Genomic DNA, 15,810 nt, shown 5'->3' with positions numbered 1-15,810 from the left:
CATATATGCATATATGTGCACATGCATACACGTAGGCCAAACACTCATACACATAAAGCAAAAATAAATAAGCATATGAAGATCCCATCAACCGTCAATCAAAGACAACTATCCAATGGCAATTTCCATCAAAACACTGTCGTCTTCTAAGATTTCTACTCTTTATGTAGTATAAGCTTCCGGTACCTGAAAGTCATTCCTGCAGAAATGTCTCACCCACAGATGGCAGGGGCAGTAGTGAGCAATGGATGAGACTTGCCCAGAGCCCCGGAAGCGGGAGGTCCCTAGGGCAGGGCAGCCGGGCCTCACGAATCTCCTTTAAGACCATCTGCGGTGACGGCGAGAGGCAGGAAGCCCTTCTTGCTCCCAATTAGCCAGCAACAGAGACTTGAAGCGGGGCCAGCCCCAAGGCCGGAGCAAGCCTGGCTGTAACCAGCATTGTTTAGCTCTGTGTGACGCATATCCACCCCCAGTCATGTTTCCTTGTTCCCGGGAAAAGCTCAGGGATGGACACTGACAGGGAGGTAGGGAAGGAAGGCAGCCACAGACCTGGCTCCCGCTGTCTCCGAGAGCAGGCAGGTTGGAGATGAGGAGAGAAAGCGCCCATCAGATGAGACTCCGTGACCCAGAGACACCCACAGACAACACAGTGATGACCACACACAGCTCTCAATGCCCCAGGCACCACACACTCCGCACCCAGCGTGCACACACACACACACACACACACACACACACACACACACACACACCACACCACTTTGCCAGATGCAAAGTCACTCCCTAGCCCTCTGACCCAAGCCCAGAACAGGCTCGTGAAGGCACTGCCAGCATATCCAGCTGCCTGTGTGACCCAGAGCGCTGAGAAGCCAGAGCCAAGTGCAGCGGGGAGCCAGATGTGGGAAAGCAGTAGATGAAAGTGAACTGGAGGTCTGAAGGTCCTAGAGGCACCATCACGTCTCTGCACCCCCCCCCCCCATCCCTCCCCAAATACCTAAAAGAACCGGGCCCTCTCCTGCAGCCTGAGGCAGTAACAGATCACCCTTAAGCTTGAACTTGCCGGTTGCCTGAGCCCTGCCTATCCTGGAAGAACAGAAGGGAGAATGTTCACACACACACACACACACACACACACACACACACACACACACACACACAAACACATACGCACAGAGGGCTAAAAGTGTCCGAACCAATCATTGCAAGCAGAGCGGGGCTGACTGGAGGGTAAACAACTTCAAAAGTACGCAAGAGCCAGAAAACGGGAATTTTAGTATCGGGGATCTACTGGGCGTGTGATCCATTTTAATGCACCAGACACAAGTGATTCCCCTTTCTCCACAGGAAGCCACCCAAACTTAAACAAGAGTGGGTCAGCCGAGGTCGTAGCTGGGAGGGGCCGAGCTAGACGCTAATGCAGAAGCACCAGACTGCAGACTCTGTGCCCTTTAGCAAGTGCGCCACGAGTTCGAGGCAGCCGCTCACCATGTTGAGAAGGGGTGAGAGCCCAGATGGTAGGTCGGACTAATACAGCCGGAATCATGGGGGCATGGCCAAGGCTTGGATCCCACCAGGACCCTCTACTCAAAACAGGGCGGGGGGGGGGGAGGTGGAGCTCGGGTTCTGCGATTGTGATTCAGCCACCTCTGGGGAGCATTCCAGCCCTCCAGTCCTACTCTGGGGTGGGTGTCTAAGAGCCACCTGCCCTGGAGACACCAGCCATTACTCACAAGTTACTCACTTTGCCTTGGCGTTCACCCTACCAAGTCAAACCTCCCACTCTGTTCCCTGAGAGTGGCCATGGAGAAGCCAGAAGATCCACGGTCCCCCCCCCCCCCCCCGCAGCCAGAGCATCCCCATCTGAGTCACAGGGGCACACCAGACTCTGGCCTGCTCACAGTAACAGCTGTCACCCTCTGCGCTGTTCCAAGAAACAGATGCCTAAAGGAATGGTCAGTGTCCCCAGACACACAACAGCCCAACCCAGGACCAGGAGGGAGCTTCCCAGCATCTCTGCCAGGATCCCAGGGATGCTGGAAGAGACCCAGGAGCATACCTCTATAACACAGATCTTCCCAGGCACAAGAACAGGAACCTACATTCAGAAAGCTCCATGGCATGGCTCGGCTAGGCCCAGCCCCTCATTCCACAGATGCTCAGAAAGGGAAATTAAACTGTCCAAAGTTGCACGGTGTCAAAATGGGCAACCAGTTGCCTGACCCCCACTCCCACAACCAATTTCAGCAACACCTCCCCGACCTCAGGTAGGTACAGTCTCCCCCAGTCTACTCTCTCCCTGTTGCAGAGCTGCTACAGTCCCCACAGTGGGAGTAGCACTTCAGGAGGAGAAGAGGAGGCCTGGAGATACTGCCGCCAGGTCAGTCACTAAGAGAGTTGGGGCTCGAGCTAGTGCCAGAAGCAGGCATCGGTCTTAAAGACAAGAGACAGAGCCCAGGACCTCTGGTTACAGGTTGAAGACCAGGGCCTTTGGCACAAGACAGGGGGTAGAATTCTTGGGGTCCCAGGTGGGGAATTTCAAGAGTCCTGGCTTCCTCCTGCTCACCTCTCCTCCTTCACCCCCACTCCTCCTCACCCCTAACTATCAGGGCCCCTCCACTCCCATATTCTGCTCAGCCAGGGAGCTCAGAGGCAGCAACTGCCACGTATGTGGTTGTCCAAAGGGTAGTTAAGGCATGGAGGAGTTCATCCATCTCTTGTGTTCTCCCATCCCCCTCTGGTAGCAGCTGCTAGATTCAGCCCCAGCCAGAAGCCCCCTCTCCTGATCTGCTCCCTCCCCTGGCATCAATGACAGCAGCAGCCACAGCGACAGAGGTTACTGAGTGTGGAACAGGCCAGCCTCACTTCTTCTCTATCGCCCACATTTCACAGCACAAATAGGAAGCTGTCCATGTCTGCACCGCCTGCCAGAGGTAGAGTCAGGATTCAAAGCCAGACGGCAGGGCTGCAAAGCCCGTGACTTAACCCCCCAAGGCCACATCACCTTAGGATAATCCCCACTCCAAGAAATGAAGGTCCCTGAGATTCCCTCTCCTCCTTCAACATACAGTCTGCTGAGCACTTGTAACTGTGATGTGCTGGCCCCTGGCCTTTGAGACACTCAACATTCCTCCTGGCTTTAAACAGACCGGTCTGTCCCCACCCTCACCACTCACTTATACGAGCACTGCTGACTTCCAGCAGACAGGCTCCTATACCAGACTAAGGGATACTCGTGACCATTCACTCATTCATTCAACCAGTGGACCTACTGTGTTCGGGGACCCACAGTAAAAAGACACCCCCTAAAGGAGCCTCCTGGAACCTGCAATCTACCCTCAGTCCACCTCACTTCACCACAGCTCATTTAGAAGCCTTGCTGGGGAGGGCTCCCACAGCCAGCAGGCTCTGGTCTCAGGGCACAAAGAAAGAAGTCCAGCCCACACAGGAACACCAAGAGGACTTCCCAGTCCCAGGGGTTAAGGACACAGGTGCAGAACCCAGGTCCTGGCTGGAACTCATCCCCAGATCTCCCCATCCAACCCCTTCCTGAACCACAACTTGGTCTCAGGGCACAGGAAAGAAGTCCAGCCGGGCACAGGAACACCAAGAGGACTTCCCAGTCCCAGGGGTTAAGGACACAGGTGCAGAACCCAGGTCCTGGCTGGAACTCATCCCCAGGTCTCCCCATCCAACCCCTTCCTGAGCTACAAACCCCATCACCTCTCTCCTATGTAAACATCCCTCTGCTGCTCCCTACTTTGACTCGGCCCAGGAAATCTCCCACCCCTCGCCACCCAGGCAAGACCTCTGGGCTCTCCCCCAAAGCTACTCTTTGTTACAGGTTCCCTCTTTAAACCGCACTTACTGTGCCAAGCATTTTGCACACAGAATTTTGTCTCAACTCCCCCACAGCACACAGCAAGGCTGTGCTGGAATGTGACCCTCATCTTACAGACCCAGACACCGAGGCCCGGCCAGTGTCACGCAGGAAGTAAGTAGCAAAGCTGGACGGGACAGACGGTCATTATGTGGCCCATCCTTGCATGCATGCACGCCCCTGTACCTGAATGAGTCCCTCCGTAAAACTCCTTCTCAACCTTCCAAGTCCATCTCAAAGGGCTCTTCCTCTCAGAGACCTCAGCTACGCCACCAACTCATGTAAACAGCTTCCTGCACCCCACTCCTGCTGCCTGCAGAGGAGCTATCTACTCCCCCTTGTCTCCCACTCCAAGGTGTCTCGATGGCCTTTCCAGCCCCAGATCTGGCACCCTGCCTGGCACAAAGTAGATGCCCTAAAAGGCTGTTGCTGTGAAAACAGGATGGCCCCCCAGGCCCAGCTGGATTGGCCTGGGCTCCCGGCCTCCTCAGCAGGCTCATGGGCATTGCCGGACCCAAGCAACCCAAACCCAGCAGCCCATCTCCTCCAGACCCAGATGGCAGGCAGGCAGCCAGGGCCCTGGTCTCATACTCCCCCCCTCCTTAGCCCAGGCCGCTCTCTGCTTCACCAGCTCCACAGATTCTGGGAGTCTCAGCCGGTGATTAGGGCCCTAATCAGGCAGGACTTCCTGCCAGCCACTGCCAGAGGTGGGGGCGGGGCGGGAGGGAAGCAAGGTCAACCCAAGGTGAACTTTCACAGCCAGGGACCCAAGGAGCCCCCTCACCCCCCCCCCACCGGCAGATGCACTTTAGAAGCAACCAGCACTACACCTCTCCAATCCTCTGGCTGCTAAGGGAGGACATTGAAGCCCAGAGAGCAAAAGGACTCAGCCACCGGGCACAGCCAGGCCAGCCTGAGATCTGTCGGTAGGAAGAGCACCATTCTTGTACTGCCTTGGACCAGGGTGCCCCCAAGGTAGAGACCCTCTGTGCACTCTCTCCCCAACTCTCCCGGGGGAGCCTCAGCCATAGTCCTGCCCCCTGCTAAGCACCAAGCTCAACACTGAACCTCAGCCCTCTCCCTGAAGGGTGGCTACGGGCCAGCCGATTGCCTGGGCTGGTGGAAGATGTATTCAAGGTGAGGCTCACTTCTCATCTCTCAAGGATCAACAGTCCAGAAGGGCAGAGGGTAACCAGGCAGAGGAGGGGAGCCAGAGACAGCCCTCCCAGTGGTCATCATGATCAGCCTAAGACCATTCTTCCTTCAAAAGAATGCTTGATGCTTTTTGCAGCTGCAACTGGGCGGGCCAGGGGTCCGGAAACTGTGTTCACCCCTGACCCAGAGCAACCTCAGCCTCCTGGGTGGGGAATCTCTGGGTAAGAGATCAGGCCAAGAAACTGATCTTTAGCGAAGGAATGGCAGAGACACCAGAAAGCCCTAGACCCCAGGTAGAGGCCTGGGAGGGAAGTGGGAGTAGCTAAGAGACCTACGGACCAATCCTCCAAGCTCTCAGCTCCTGTGTACACAGGGAGGGCTGGGGTAGTTATCCCCACCCCTTACCAACAAGGGACCAAGTTAGATTGTAGCAAGAGGTGTGCTGGTCGGTCTTCAAGGAGCCCCGGAGGGTCTAAGCCAGTTTGCAATGGTTACCTGGGACTCCCTCTCTAAAACATAAAATTCCCTATGGCTACGGTCAAGGATTGCCTATTTGGAGACAGGCTGGGCCCTTGCCAGGCCTGGGAGGTTCTAATGCAAGCCGTGGCTGTCTGAAGGGTGGGGAGGGATCCCAGAGGGACTTGTTTACTGGGATGGCAACTTTCTCAGAATCCTCCATAAACACATATCTGCTCCAGCTCCCTGGGGAGACAAGCCTGAGGTCCCCTCCATTCCAGGCCTTCCTCCTAAAGTGGCAAAGTCAAAGAAGGAAGACACTGCGGATATAAGAGCCCCTTAAAGGAAGTCCGTGGAATCCTGACCGACACTCTCTCCATCATAGGGAAGAAGCAACTATGATAAGAGAGAACAGGGCCAACCACGAGGCATGGTCTGGAACGAATGATACCCACTAATAAGAACACTTACCAGTGTTAACAACAAAGCACTTTGGCTTTGTTTTGTTTTGGATGTTTGTTTCTGAGGCAGGGTTTTACGTCTCTTAGGCTGACCTTCGAACTTACTTTACAGTCACAGATGGTCTTGAACCCCTGATCCTCCTGCCTCTACCTTCCCAGTGTGGTCATTACAGGTGTCCACCACCACACCAAACGTCGGCAGTGTTGGGGAAAGAACGCGGAGTTCTGTGCATGCTAGGCAGGCTGGCTACGCGCTGACCTGCATCCCGTACTTCAAAGCACTTGAAATCAACGAATTCATTCAAACTCCATGCCCACGCCATGAGGCAAAGACTCCTGTCCCACGTTAGAGAGAAAGCTGAGGCTCAGAGAGGCCTAGTCTCTTGTTGAGACCACACAGCTAGCAGGTAGGAACGGCTGCCACAGGCAGGTCCCCAGCAGGATGGCTCCAGCCGCATGCCCTCCACCTGCCTTGCTCCATACTTGTAGGAAAAGTAGCCTTGTTTGCAGGCTAACAGCTTTTCAGCAGGCCTGTCCCAAACCCTCAGTCCTCCGGCCTCGGTTGGTACCAAAAGCATCACCTGGGAAGCAAAGGCCATGACACAGCCAGGTGACAGACCTACAGGACAGAACAAGGGACACTGGCAGCATATGAGTGTCCCACATGCACTCCAAGAGGAGGCCAGGAAGGTCCCTGGAGGAAGCTCCCAGTGGCCCTCCTGTAGCCCTCATCAGGTCAGATCCCTGGATCCACCCTTCTGCACCAGCCCCTGGCCTACCCAGTGCTCGGGCCTGAGCTGCAAGCTCAAAGCCCTAAAAAGGCAGGGAACACACAGCCCCGTGGAGCCCTGCAGGAGGAAGGGCCAGGGACTGACCCAATCCCCTCCCATGACAGTTCCAACTCCCTCACAGAAACCAAGGTGAGGACAAGGAGGGAGATGGCCAAGAACCAGCCGCCCTAGAGGCTCCAGTGCAAGCACAGGGTGTCCGTGGAGACAGCCCAGCCTATCACGCTGGCATCCCTGCCACCCCCATCATTCCTTTCCCAGCTGGCCTATGCCCACACCTCTACATGCCTAATGGCTCTGGAAAGCTAAAAGCCAGCCAGCCAGGGAGCCATGGAGCCAGAGGCCTCAGGGGATAATGCTGGGGACAGAGTGGAGGCCTGTCCCTCCCCAGTGTCTCAAAACAAACTTTTCTCTCCCCTACAGTCAGGTTCCCTTCTGATTTGTTTTGTTTCGTTGGGGGCAGGGTTGTGTGTGTGTGTGGGGGGGAATCCTGCCTATCTTTTGACAAATCCAACCATCCCCAAATCCTCAGTTTCCCTTTCTAGGGCCGAGAAAACGTAAGTGAGAGGCAGCAATGAACCCGCAGCTCAGTCTACGCCTCCACACAGCCCTCACATTCCTCTCCTGCTCTCCCTCATCACTGGGTCCCTTTCATCCAGAAGGAAAAATGCCCTGATTAAGAAGTCTCTCCTACCTACCTCCTGGCTGTAGACAAGGGATAAAAGTTAGACAATGAGAAGGACTTCCCCTTCAGAAGAAGCCAGAAGGGTGAGAGGTACTGCCCTGATTGGAGGCAGAGGGCTCTGTGCAGTAACCTCAGACTCTGGCTCCATGCTCAGAAGCAAAGGGGCCACAGGCATCCATAGAATGGGTTGTGGGGAGAGGCAAGCTGGGGTAGGCAGGCTGAGCTAGAAAGGATGGAGCCCAGGGAGGGTCCTAAACCCCAAGGGAAACATCAGGGGACGGACACACACACACACACACACACACACACACACACACACACACAAACACACACACACACACACACCCGCTTCCTTTAGGAAGCCACACCCCCAGCATTGAGTTGGGGAAGTGTCAACCCCCATTGCCTCTCCTTCCCAGGGAAAACAGGTTTGAAGAGGCCATGGGGAGGTCACCTGCTCCTCTCCTACCCCTCCAGAGAGGCTCTTGAGAACAACAAATGCCCTTGGCTTGTTTCCCACCCCCCACCTCTACCCCCACACCCTGCTTATTACACAAGCCACTTAGTGAAACCTTGACAACCCTAAAGTACTTGGAAAGAGGGAAACTGAGGCCTGCCCCTGGGTTCTCCGGGATCTCTGATTCTGGCATCACTCATCTGCCCACCATCTCCAACAGCTGAGGAGGCTACTCCTCTGGGCTACTCAGAGGAGGGTCTCAGAACGCCCAACATGGAAACCACTTCTGGTCCTCAGACACTCAAGACCTGTGGCGCCTGCCATCTCCTCCCCTTTACCCTGTGTCCTGTGCCCATGGGTTCCATCCGGCCTTCCAGGAGTTAACCACAGAGCCAGGGTGGCCATGAGGAAGCACCTCTCAGCAGCAGTGCAGGAAGCAGCCGGGGCAGACCTGGTGGGCAGTCGGCTATGGATGCCAGGGAGAGGCGTCTCCAGGGCTCTCTAGTCCCCAGTGCGGTCAGAGGGCGACCCTGTGAGTCCCCACCCATGCTCGAAGCCTGAAGCCACAACTCTGACCCCCCATTCCAAGCCCCCATTCCAGAGTCAGAGAACTCCCCAACCCTAAGAATCCCAGGACCTCAGCATCCCCAGAGACCTCAAAGGTCGTCTTTCTCACCACATCTCAGGGCAGGAATCCTTCCACAGTGTCCAGCTTGTCTGAACTGCCCCTTGGGACAGGCCACTCATTACCTTACATCAAAGCCCACCCTCTCACTGACCAGCAAGAGCTTCTGGAAGGTCCTGTTTAAACCCTCATTCTTCCAAGGCAAATCTCCATCCCCAACTCTTCCTAGCTCCCTGAACGAAGTCTGTCGATGCTGGGTAACCCCCCCCCAGAACAGCAGGCTCCTCCCTAGTCTCCCGGGTACCTTATCTCAGCCCATTCCTCCTGGCTATCACCGCACATTGAGTTCTGCTCTAAGGCTCCAAGGGAGGTGGGTTATGAAATATGGGGCAAGGGTTAGGAAAAGAGGGTCAGAAGTTCAAGGCCAGGACTAGGGGAGTCAGAAAGATTCCTAGGCTATGCCCTACACCACCCAAGAATCCTCAATTTCAGATCCAAGTCCTGCCCCAACCCCTCCTGTCAACTCCTTCTCCACTGACAATGTTGGGAACCCAGTGTTAGTGGGTTCTCCCACCTGGAGGGCTCCCCCATCCTGCTTTGGGCCAAAGGAGTTAGGGCTGAGAGTCCTTGGGCTGTCGTAAGCTTTGAGTCTTGGGGGAGAGCTGGGGTCCAGGAGAGAGGAGATGCCGTCAGCTGGCAAAGGGCAGGAGGCACTGAGGACTGGAGGCCAAGTCTGAGCCACAATGGTCCCCACCCCACCTCCAGGCAGCTTCAGGAAGGGGAAAGGGCCCTCCCTCCCACCTCCCACCCCACCTCTGCTAGGCCACACAGAAGGGCTTCCAAGAGAGATGCCTCCGGTCCTCAAACATCGGAACCCCACTTTTCAGCTGTCCCTTCTGTTCCCACCACAACTGCCTTCCTGACCTCATGATCCTGGAAACTTCACCAACCAGTACCCAGCCTGTCCCCTAACCCTATCCCACGCCCCTGCGAAGAGCCCAGCCCAAGAGCCCAGCAGGCTTCTCTGCCCACCCCACCCCCAGGCACCCCCTTTCAGTTTCCTCTACTAGGGCAGAGGCCAGCCTAAAAACATCTGGGCAGGCAATACTGGCCCTGGTCCTGAGGTTAGCTCTGGGTGGCTTCTTTAAGCTTAGTAAGGGGTAGCAGGCAGGAGACCAGTGTAGGGGGACCCTGTGTGTTCATTAACCACCTGGATTAGACATTTCTGCCCAGAGGGGTGAGGAAGGAATGAGCCTACTGGCTGGGGGAGGGGCAAGGGGCAACACATGCCAGGCTGTGCCCATGGCAAGGGGGCATGGGGCCCACGCAGAGAGGAGGAAAGTGATGCTAGAGAGCTTTTCACTTTAACCGTCTGCAGCCAGCCCCTCCCCTGCACACAGATCATGGGGAGCAGAGAGAGAGCCCCCAAAGAGAGGAATGAACCCCAAAGAAGTTCCAGCCACTATCAGGGAAAAAACTCCCCCTCTCACAGTCTTCTGCCTACCGGACCCTGCCATGGACAAGGAGTGAGCAAAAGAGACCCCCCACACACACCTCCTTTACCTCTGTGCCTCTGGTCCCTTCCCACTCCCGGTTGTACAAAGCCTTATTAACACCAGCAACTTAGCGGCACACAAAACTCTTCCCCCGAAGCTGGCTCAGCGCTTGCAGGGACAGCCGCGCCCCAGACATCCCTGGCAGACCTCAGGAACATCTGACAGCTTCGGGGCTGACAAGTTGGGCCCCGAGGGGCTAGCTTAGCCTAGAAGTGTGACAGGGGAGGGGCTGACCGCACCTTCCCCAAGTTCAGAATCTGAAGCCAGAGCGTGGTACGTTAGCGTGCGCAGATTGCTGGGCTGTCTCCCCTGCACCCTTGCACATTCAAACACTCACTGGCCGCATCCGCTCACCTTTCCAACCGAGGAGCCACTGGGTGGCAGGCCAGGGCGGTGGGCAGTAACAGGGTGGGTGGCTGGGCTGGCAGAAAGCTGGTGGCTCCTGGGGAGGCGGTGAGTGAGCTTGCCCAACAGGACAGAGGTAGCAGAGCCGGGTCCCAAGGCCGCTGCTGCGAGCTGAGCGAGCGTGTGAGCGCGCCCAGGGCGCTGCCGGCTCCCTCCCCGGGCGGGCGGCCTGGGGCACCGCCTCCTTCCCGGAGTCAGCGCGTCGCCCCCCACTGCCGCCTCCTTTAACCCCTGCTACGCTCTGCTGCACAAACTGCGTTCCACCAGGCCCCAGGCCCGCACCATGGTGCACCTGGGTAGGCCAGCTGTCCAGCAGCTCTCTGGGGAACAGACCAGAGGGCTTAGAGAAACAGGGGTGGGAAGGGACAGGTAAGAATCAAGACACCAAGAAGTCGAGGAGCCCGTAGGAAAGACTCAACTGTGGAGTCATGGCCAAGGCCAAAGGGTTACTGAGTGATGATGATGATGATGATGATGATGATGAGGAGGAGGAGGAGGAGGAGGAGGAGGAGGAGGAGGAGGAGACAAAAGAACAAGCTGTATTTCTAACACACTTGGGTACCAGCCACTAGCATCTCTCTTCCGAAATCTGCTTTTTCCTTGTCTGTCAAATGTGACATGACAATCCCTGCTTTTTCCCTGGAGTGGGTAGGACCTATGTGACTCTATATTCAAAAGTCACTGGACCAGAGTTCCAGTTCACAAAAGGCATGCATCCATCCTCTTTAAAATGTATCCCCAAAAGTAAGATGATGGGGTCCGGCGGCAGCAATCTTGGCACTTGAGAGGCAGGCAGATCTGTGAGTTCAAGGCCAGCCTGATCTAGAGAATGGGTTCTAGGAAAGCCAAGGATACACAGAGAGACCCTGTCTCAAAACACTCACAAAGAAAGAAAGAAAGAAAGAAAGAAAGAAAGAAAGAAAGAAAGAAAGAAAGAAAGAAAGGAGGGAGGGAGGGAGGGAGGGAGGGAGGGAGGGAGGGAGGGAGGGAGGGAGGGAGGGAGGGAGGCGCAGAGAGAGAGAGAGAGAGAGAGAGAGAGAGAGAGAGAGAGAGAGAGAGAGGAAAAAGCAGGATGATGGACATGTCATGCAATCTTATCTTGTACCCTGGGTACTGTTTTCAGGGCTCCTGCTGGACACCAAAACTGTGGATAATCAGATTCCTTAAGTGAAAGGGCAGAGAGTTTGCACAAAGTGTTTGCACAGAACTTATGTACAGATTCCTGTATAACTGATTTACAAACAGGATCTCATATAGCTTAGGTTGTGCTGGAGTAGCTGTTTAACTAAGCATGACCTGGATCTTTAGATACTTCAGCCTCTGCCTTCCAAGTGCTGGAATTACAAGCATGGGCTACCATACCGGGTTTTATGTGGTGCTAGGGACTGAACCCAGGACCTCCTGTGTGCCTAGTTCTATTCCCCCTAGCCACATCCCTAGCGGCTCCCGCTCCTATTTGCTTTAAATCCCCTCTAGAACACTTGTAAAATCTAGGACTGTACAAACGCTCTCTGTAAGTAATAGCTGTGCTGAGGTCTTTAAGGAAGATTGATAACACTATAAAATAAAGTCCGTTCTTGTTCAGGACCGTCACGAGGTTTCTTTCCAAGTATTTTCAATCAGTAGCTATAACTCTGTGGAGCAGAACCCACCAGTCTGGAGGGCTAATTCTATACCAAAATGTTTGCTGAATCTCGAGAACCCACCGTACAATCATTCCAACTCTCTGTATCTATGAAACATGTTTACACTAAAAAAAGCACTTGAAAAATTTGGATCAACAAATAAATAACAGAAGCAGACAGGAGGTTCCTGAAAATGTTATGGTTAACTTTGGGGTGGGGGGAAACTGAGTCCCACTATATTGCCCTGGCTAGAACTTGCTACGTAGACGAGGCTGGCCTCAAACTCATAGAGATCCTCCCTGCCCCCTGCAAGTGCCAGGGATAGTTAGCTTAAGATGTCAGTTTGATGTACTCTAGACTTGCCTGGAAGAGGTTCTCAGTAGGGGACTGTCTACATGGGGATGGCCTGTAAGCATATCTGTGGGGATTGTCCTAATTAAGCTCGTGAACGTGGGAAGACCCAGCTGACTGCGGGCCACACCATTCCTGGGCAGGAGTTCCCAGATGGTCGAAGAAGAATAGAGGAATCAGTGGAGCCAAGCACACGCCAGCAGGCAAGCAAGAGTCCACACATCTGTTTCTCTCTGCTCTTGACTGGATGGGATGGAAGCAGCTGTTTGAACTTCCTGCCTTGATTTCCCCCCACGCCCCATTGACGGAGCCCTCTTTCTCCCTTAGGCGGATTCTCGTTAGGGTGTTTTTTACACTAACAGAAAGGAACCTAGAGCAGAAGGGGACAGTCATTTGTCACACACCCACTGCACGCCAGACACTTGAAGAACACTCTGCCTTCACTCCCTCTGCTACCACCACTAAGGACGGGAGTCAGGCGACAGCAGTTAGGTGACATGGCCTGTCAGAGGCCAGGCAGGACCTTCAATGCCAGGGAGGAACTTGAACCTGTACCTGCTAATTCTGGTCCCAAGCCTTCCGAGGCACGTTCAAAAGGGTCATGCCTTGCGCATCTGAGCTAGGCACCTACATCCCTGAGCCTCAGGGTCCTCTGATGTGCGTACGTCTCAGCCAAAGGACTTTGTGATGGTCTTACTCGGTCAGCCAAACTCCTCACCCCCTGCAGGCAGGCTTCAGTTCACACCAGCAGTAGCATGGCCGGGGCCCAAAGAGAGGGACAAGGCTTCAGATCACCTGAGGTCAAAGCCACAAGAACCATCCAGTACCCCAGGAACAATCAAACCTCTTGGGAACAGATGAAAAGGAGTGCCTCCTGAAGAACATAGATGGGAAGGGCAGAGAGAGGCAACATCGCCCTTCCCCCATACCCTCTCTCCTTCCTCCAGAGATGATAACCTCCTTACAACAGCCTAGATAGAAACAGAGTTCAAGCCGGGCGGTGGAGGCGCACGCCTTTAATCCTAGCACTCGGGAGGCAGAGGCAGGCGGATCTCTGTGAGTTCGAGGCCAGCCTGGGCTACCAAGTGAGTCCCAGGAGAGGCGCAAAGCTACACAGAGAAACCCTGTCTCGAAAAACCAAAAAAAAAAAAAAAAAAAAAAAAAAAAGAAATAGAGTTCAAGTTCCCACACCTCCAGTCCCAGCACGTCAGAACCCACAACCTCAAGAGCAATGTCAGTCCATCAGTGTATATATGCTGTCCAGGGATAACAAACACAAAGAAAATTATGAACTCTGTGGGGACACCGGCTAAATCCTCCTCACCAGGCCCAAACCAAGTCTCCCACTCACTGCCTTCCCTCTGGGTCAAAGGTGATCTTGGATCACCTCAGCCTGCCTAATTCCTATTCTCCTACCCTCGCCCAGACTAAGGGACCCCTGTGGAGCCTGGACATCCCAATCCAGTTGAGAGATAAAAAGATTCCATGCCAAGTCCAGAACTCTTGTCTCCTCTGTTCATGGGGAAGTCACGTACCAGAAACACGGAACCCCTCTTACTTCAGGTCCCCAAAGTTCCAGTCTCCTCCTTTATACCCCCACCACAGTCTCCCTCCTGACATCAGTCACAGCTCCCAGGGTCAAGTACAACCCCAGCCCTCCCTCAGACAGTTCCAGGAACAATGAGTCCTCCAGCCTTTCCTTTCTCCATCATTCAGCTTTGGCTTCCGTACCTTCCTCACCCAACTGTTTCTTCTCCCCACCAGCGCTCCCTACCACTTTCTCCTCCATCCCCCACACGTGGCCCCTTACTTCCCAGCTGGCAGCTAGCCAGTGATGCCAACCTTCAGCAGCTCTGGGATACCCTTTGTGTGATCTCCAGTGCAGTTTCTTTGGGGGATCGTGGTTTGTTTCTGAAGACAGGGTCGCATAAGCGCAAGCTGGCTTCCAACCCGCTACGGAGCCAGAGACGAGCATCACGATCCCTCTGCCTCGACCTCTCGAATGCTGGAATTCCAGGTGTGCACCACCTCGTGTGGTTCATGCAGTGCTGGTGAGCAAACCCAAGCCAGCCCTTCCCACACGGCAGGCGAGCACTCAGTCAGCTGAGCTACATGCCTGCCCCTTCAGTGCAGTGTCTACGGTCACCCATTGAGGACCATTGCCATTCTGAGTTCTGAGTGGGACCCTCTTTGAGAAGAGGGAAACTGAGCCCTGACCTTCATGGTGGCTCTTTAATGGCCTTCTCCTGGTCCTACAGGTTCTGTCTGTCATCTGGCCCTACCTAATTGTAGGAATTAATTTCAAACCTTTATCAGGGATAGGGGGTCTGGGATGGTATCAGAGATGTGGGAGGCAGCACAGAGGAAGAGAGTAACCCATCAAAGGCCTTCAGGGAGCAGCTTCATTAATAATGAGCAGCCATCTGAGAGGCAGCCTTGGGGCTGGAGAGGGAGGGAGGTCATTGACAGGGACATGGGACCTCTAGGGCCACTATGAGGAACTGCTCTTGGGCCTCCCCACATCTTCACTCCAGTGACCAGAGGGAATGCAAGATGCAGAGCAGCAGCCAGGCAGTGGTGGTGCACACCTCTAATCCCAGCACTCAGGAGGCAGAGGCAGGCAGAGCTCTGAGTTCGAGGCCAGCCTGGTCTACAAAGCGAGTTCCAGGACAGCCAGAGCTACACAGAGAAGCCCTGTCTCAAAAAAAAAAAAAAAAAAAAAAAAACCAAATTGATATTATCCCTTAGAAAAAAAACTCCCATCCTCCAAGAAGGACCCTGGCCTCCTCAAGCTGCGCTACTAGTCAGTCAGGTCTCCTCTGTGCCCTCTACATTTGCTCCTGGACCTCCCAGGTTGAGTGAGGAAAGGCCAATTTATATTTTCCCTTTATCCAGCTTTATTCAGCACCCAGCTCAAATATAGTGCAGTCTCAGTGAATGTGGAATGAATGAATGAATGAATGAATGAATGAATGAATGAATGAGAGAGAGAGAGAGAGATGGCCTGATAGATGGTTGGTTAATAAATGGGTAAAGAGGACACTTGAAACATCTAAGTGTTGTACAGCACTCCAAGATAACTAGGCAAACTCTTATCTCTAAAAGCGCACAATTGCAGAAAAACCAAGTCTGTGAGGATATGGGAAGCATCACATTGATACACAGAGGCCCCAGACGCCTCCTGCCTGCCCTCCCCCAGGTCTGCAGCAGCATAGGGGCCCCTCTCAAATGCCCGCCCTCCTCCAGCGAGTCAAGCCTTTGGAGGTTTCTCTCTCTCTACCTCTGCCCAACAGTAGTAACCCTTCTTTCCTAGACAGCCTGCTTCCACACCTGAGTAGAACCTCGAAACTCAGCGAGTCCCTAAAAACA

The 15,810-nt window shown here is 54.5% G+C and overlaps 1 protein-coding gene across 6 annotated transcripts in view; it reads right to left on the bottom strand.

The window, feature by feature from the left end:
* The window catches only part of Tns1 (tensin 1), a 174,184-nt gene that overhangs the window by 123,814 nt on the left and 34,560 nt on the right, over positions 1–15,810 (bottom strand). For 2 of the 6 annotated variants that reach the window (XM_059278365.1, XM_059278369.1), the window contains exon 1: positions 4,064–4,415. The exons of 1 other annotated variant lie outside the window; for it this stretch is intronic. The gene's annotated coding sequence lies outside the window, so the exon portion shown is untranslated. Of the gene's footprint in view, positions 1–4,063; positions 4,416–9,078; positions 9,179–10,067; positions 10,198–10,414; positions 10,594–15,810 lie in introns of those variants that run through there. 3 more of the 6 variants (XM_059278366.1, XM_059278367.1, XM_059278368.1) reach the window with 3 other exon arrangements.

The sequence above is a fragment of the Peromyscus eremicus genome, chromosome 13, assembly GCF_949786415.1.
Source record: "Peromyscus eremicus chromosome 13, PerEre_H2_v1, whole genome shotgun sequence".
Taxonomy (NCBI): domain Eukaryota; kingdom Metazoa; phylum Chordata; class Mammalia; order Rodentia; family Cricetidae; genus Peromyscus; species Peromyscus eremicus.
Note: the sequence above shows the minus strand (reverse complement) of the source record. Positions and strands in the feature narration are given on the sequence as shown.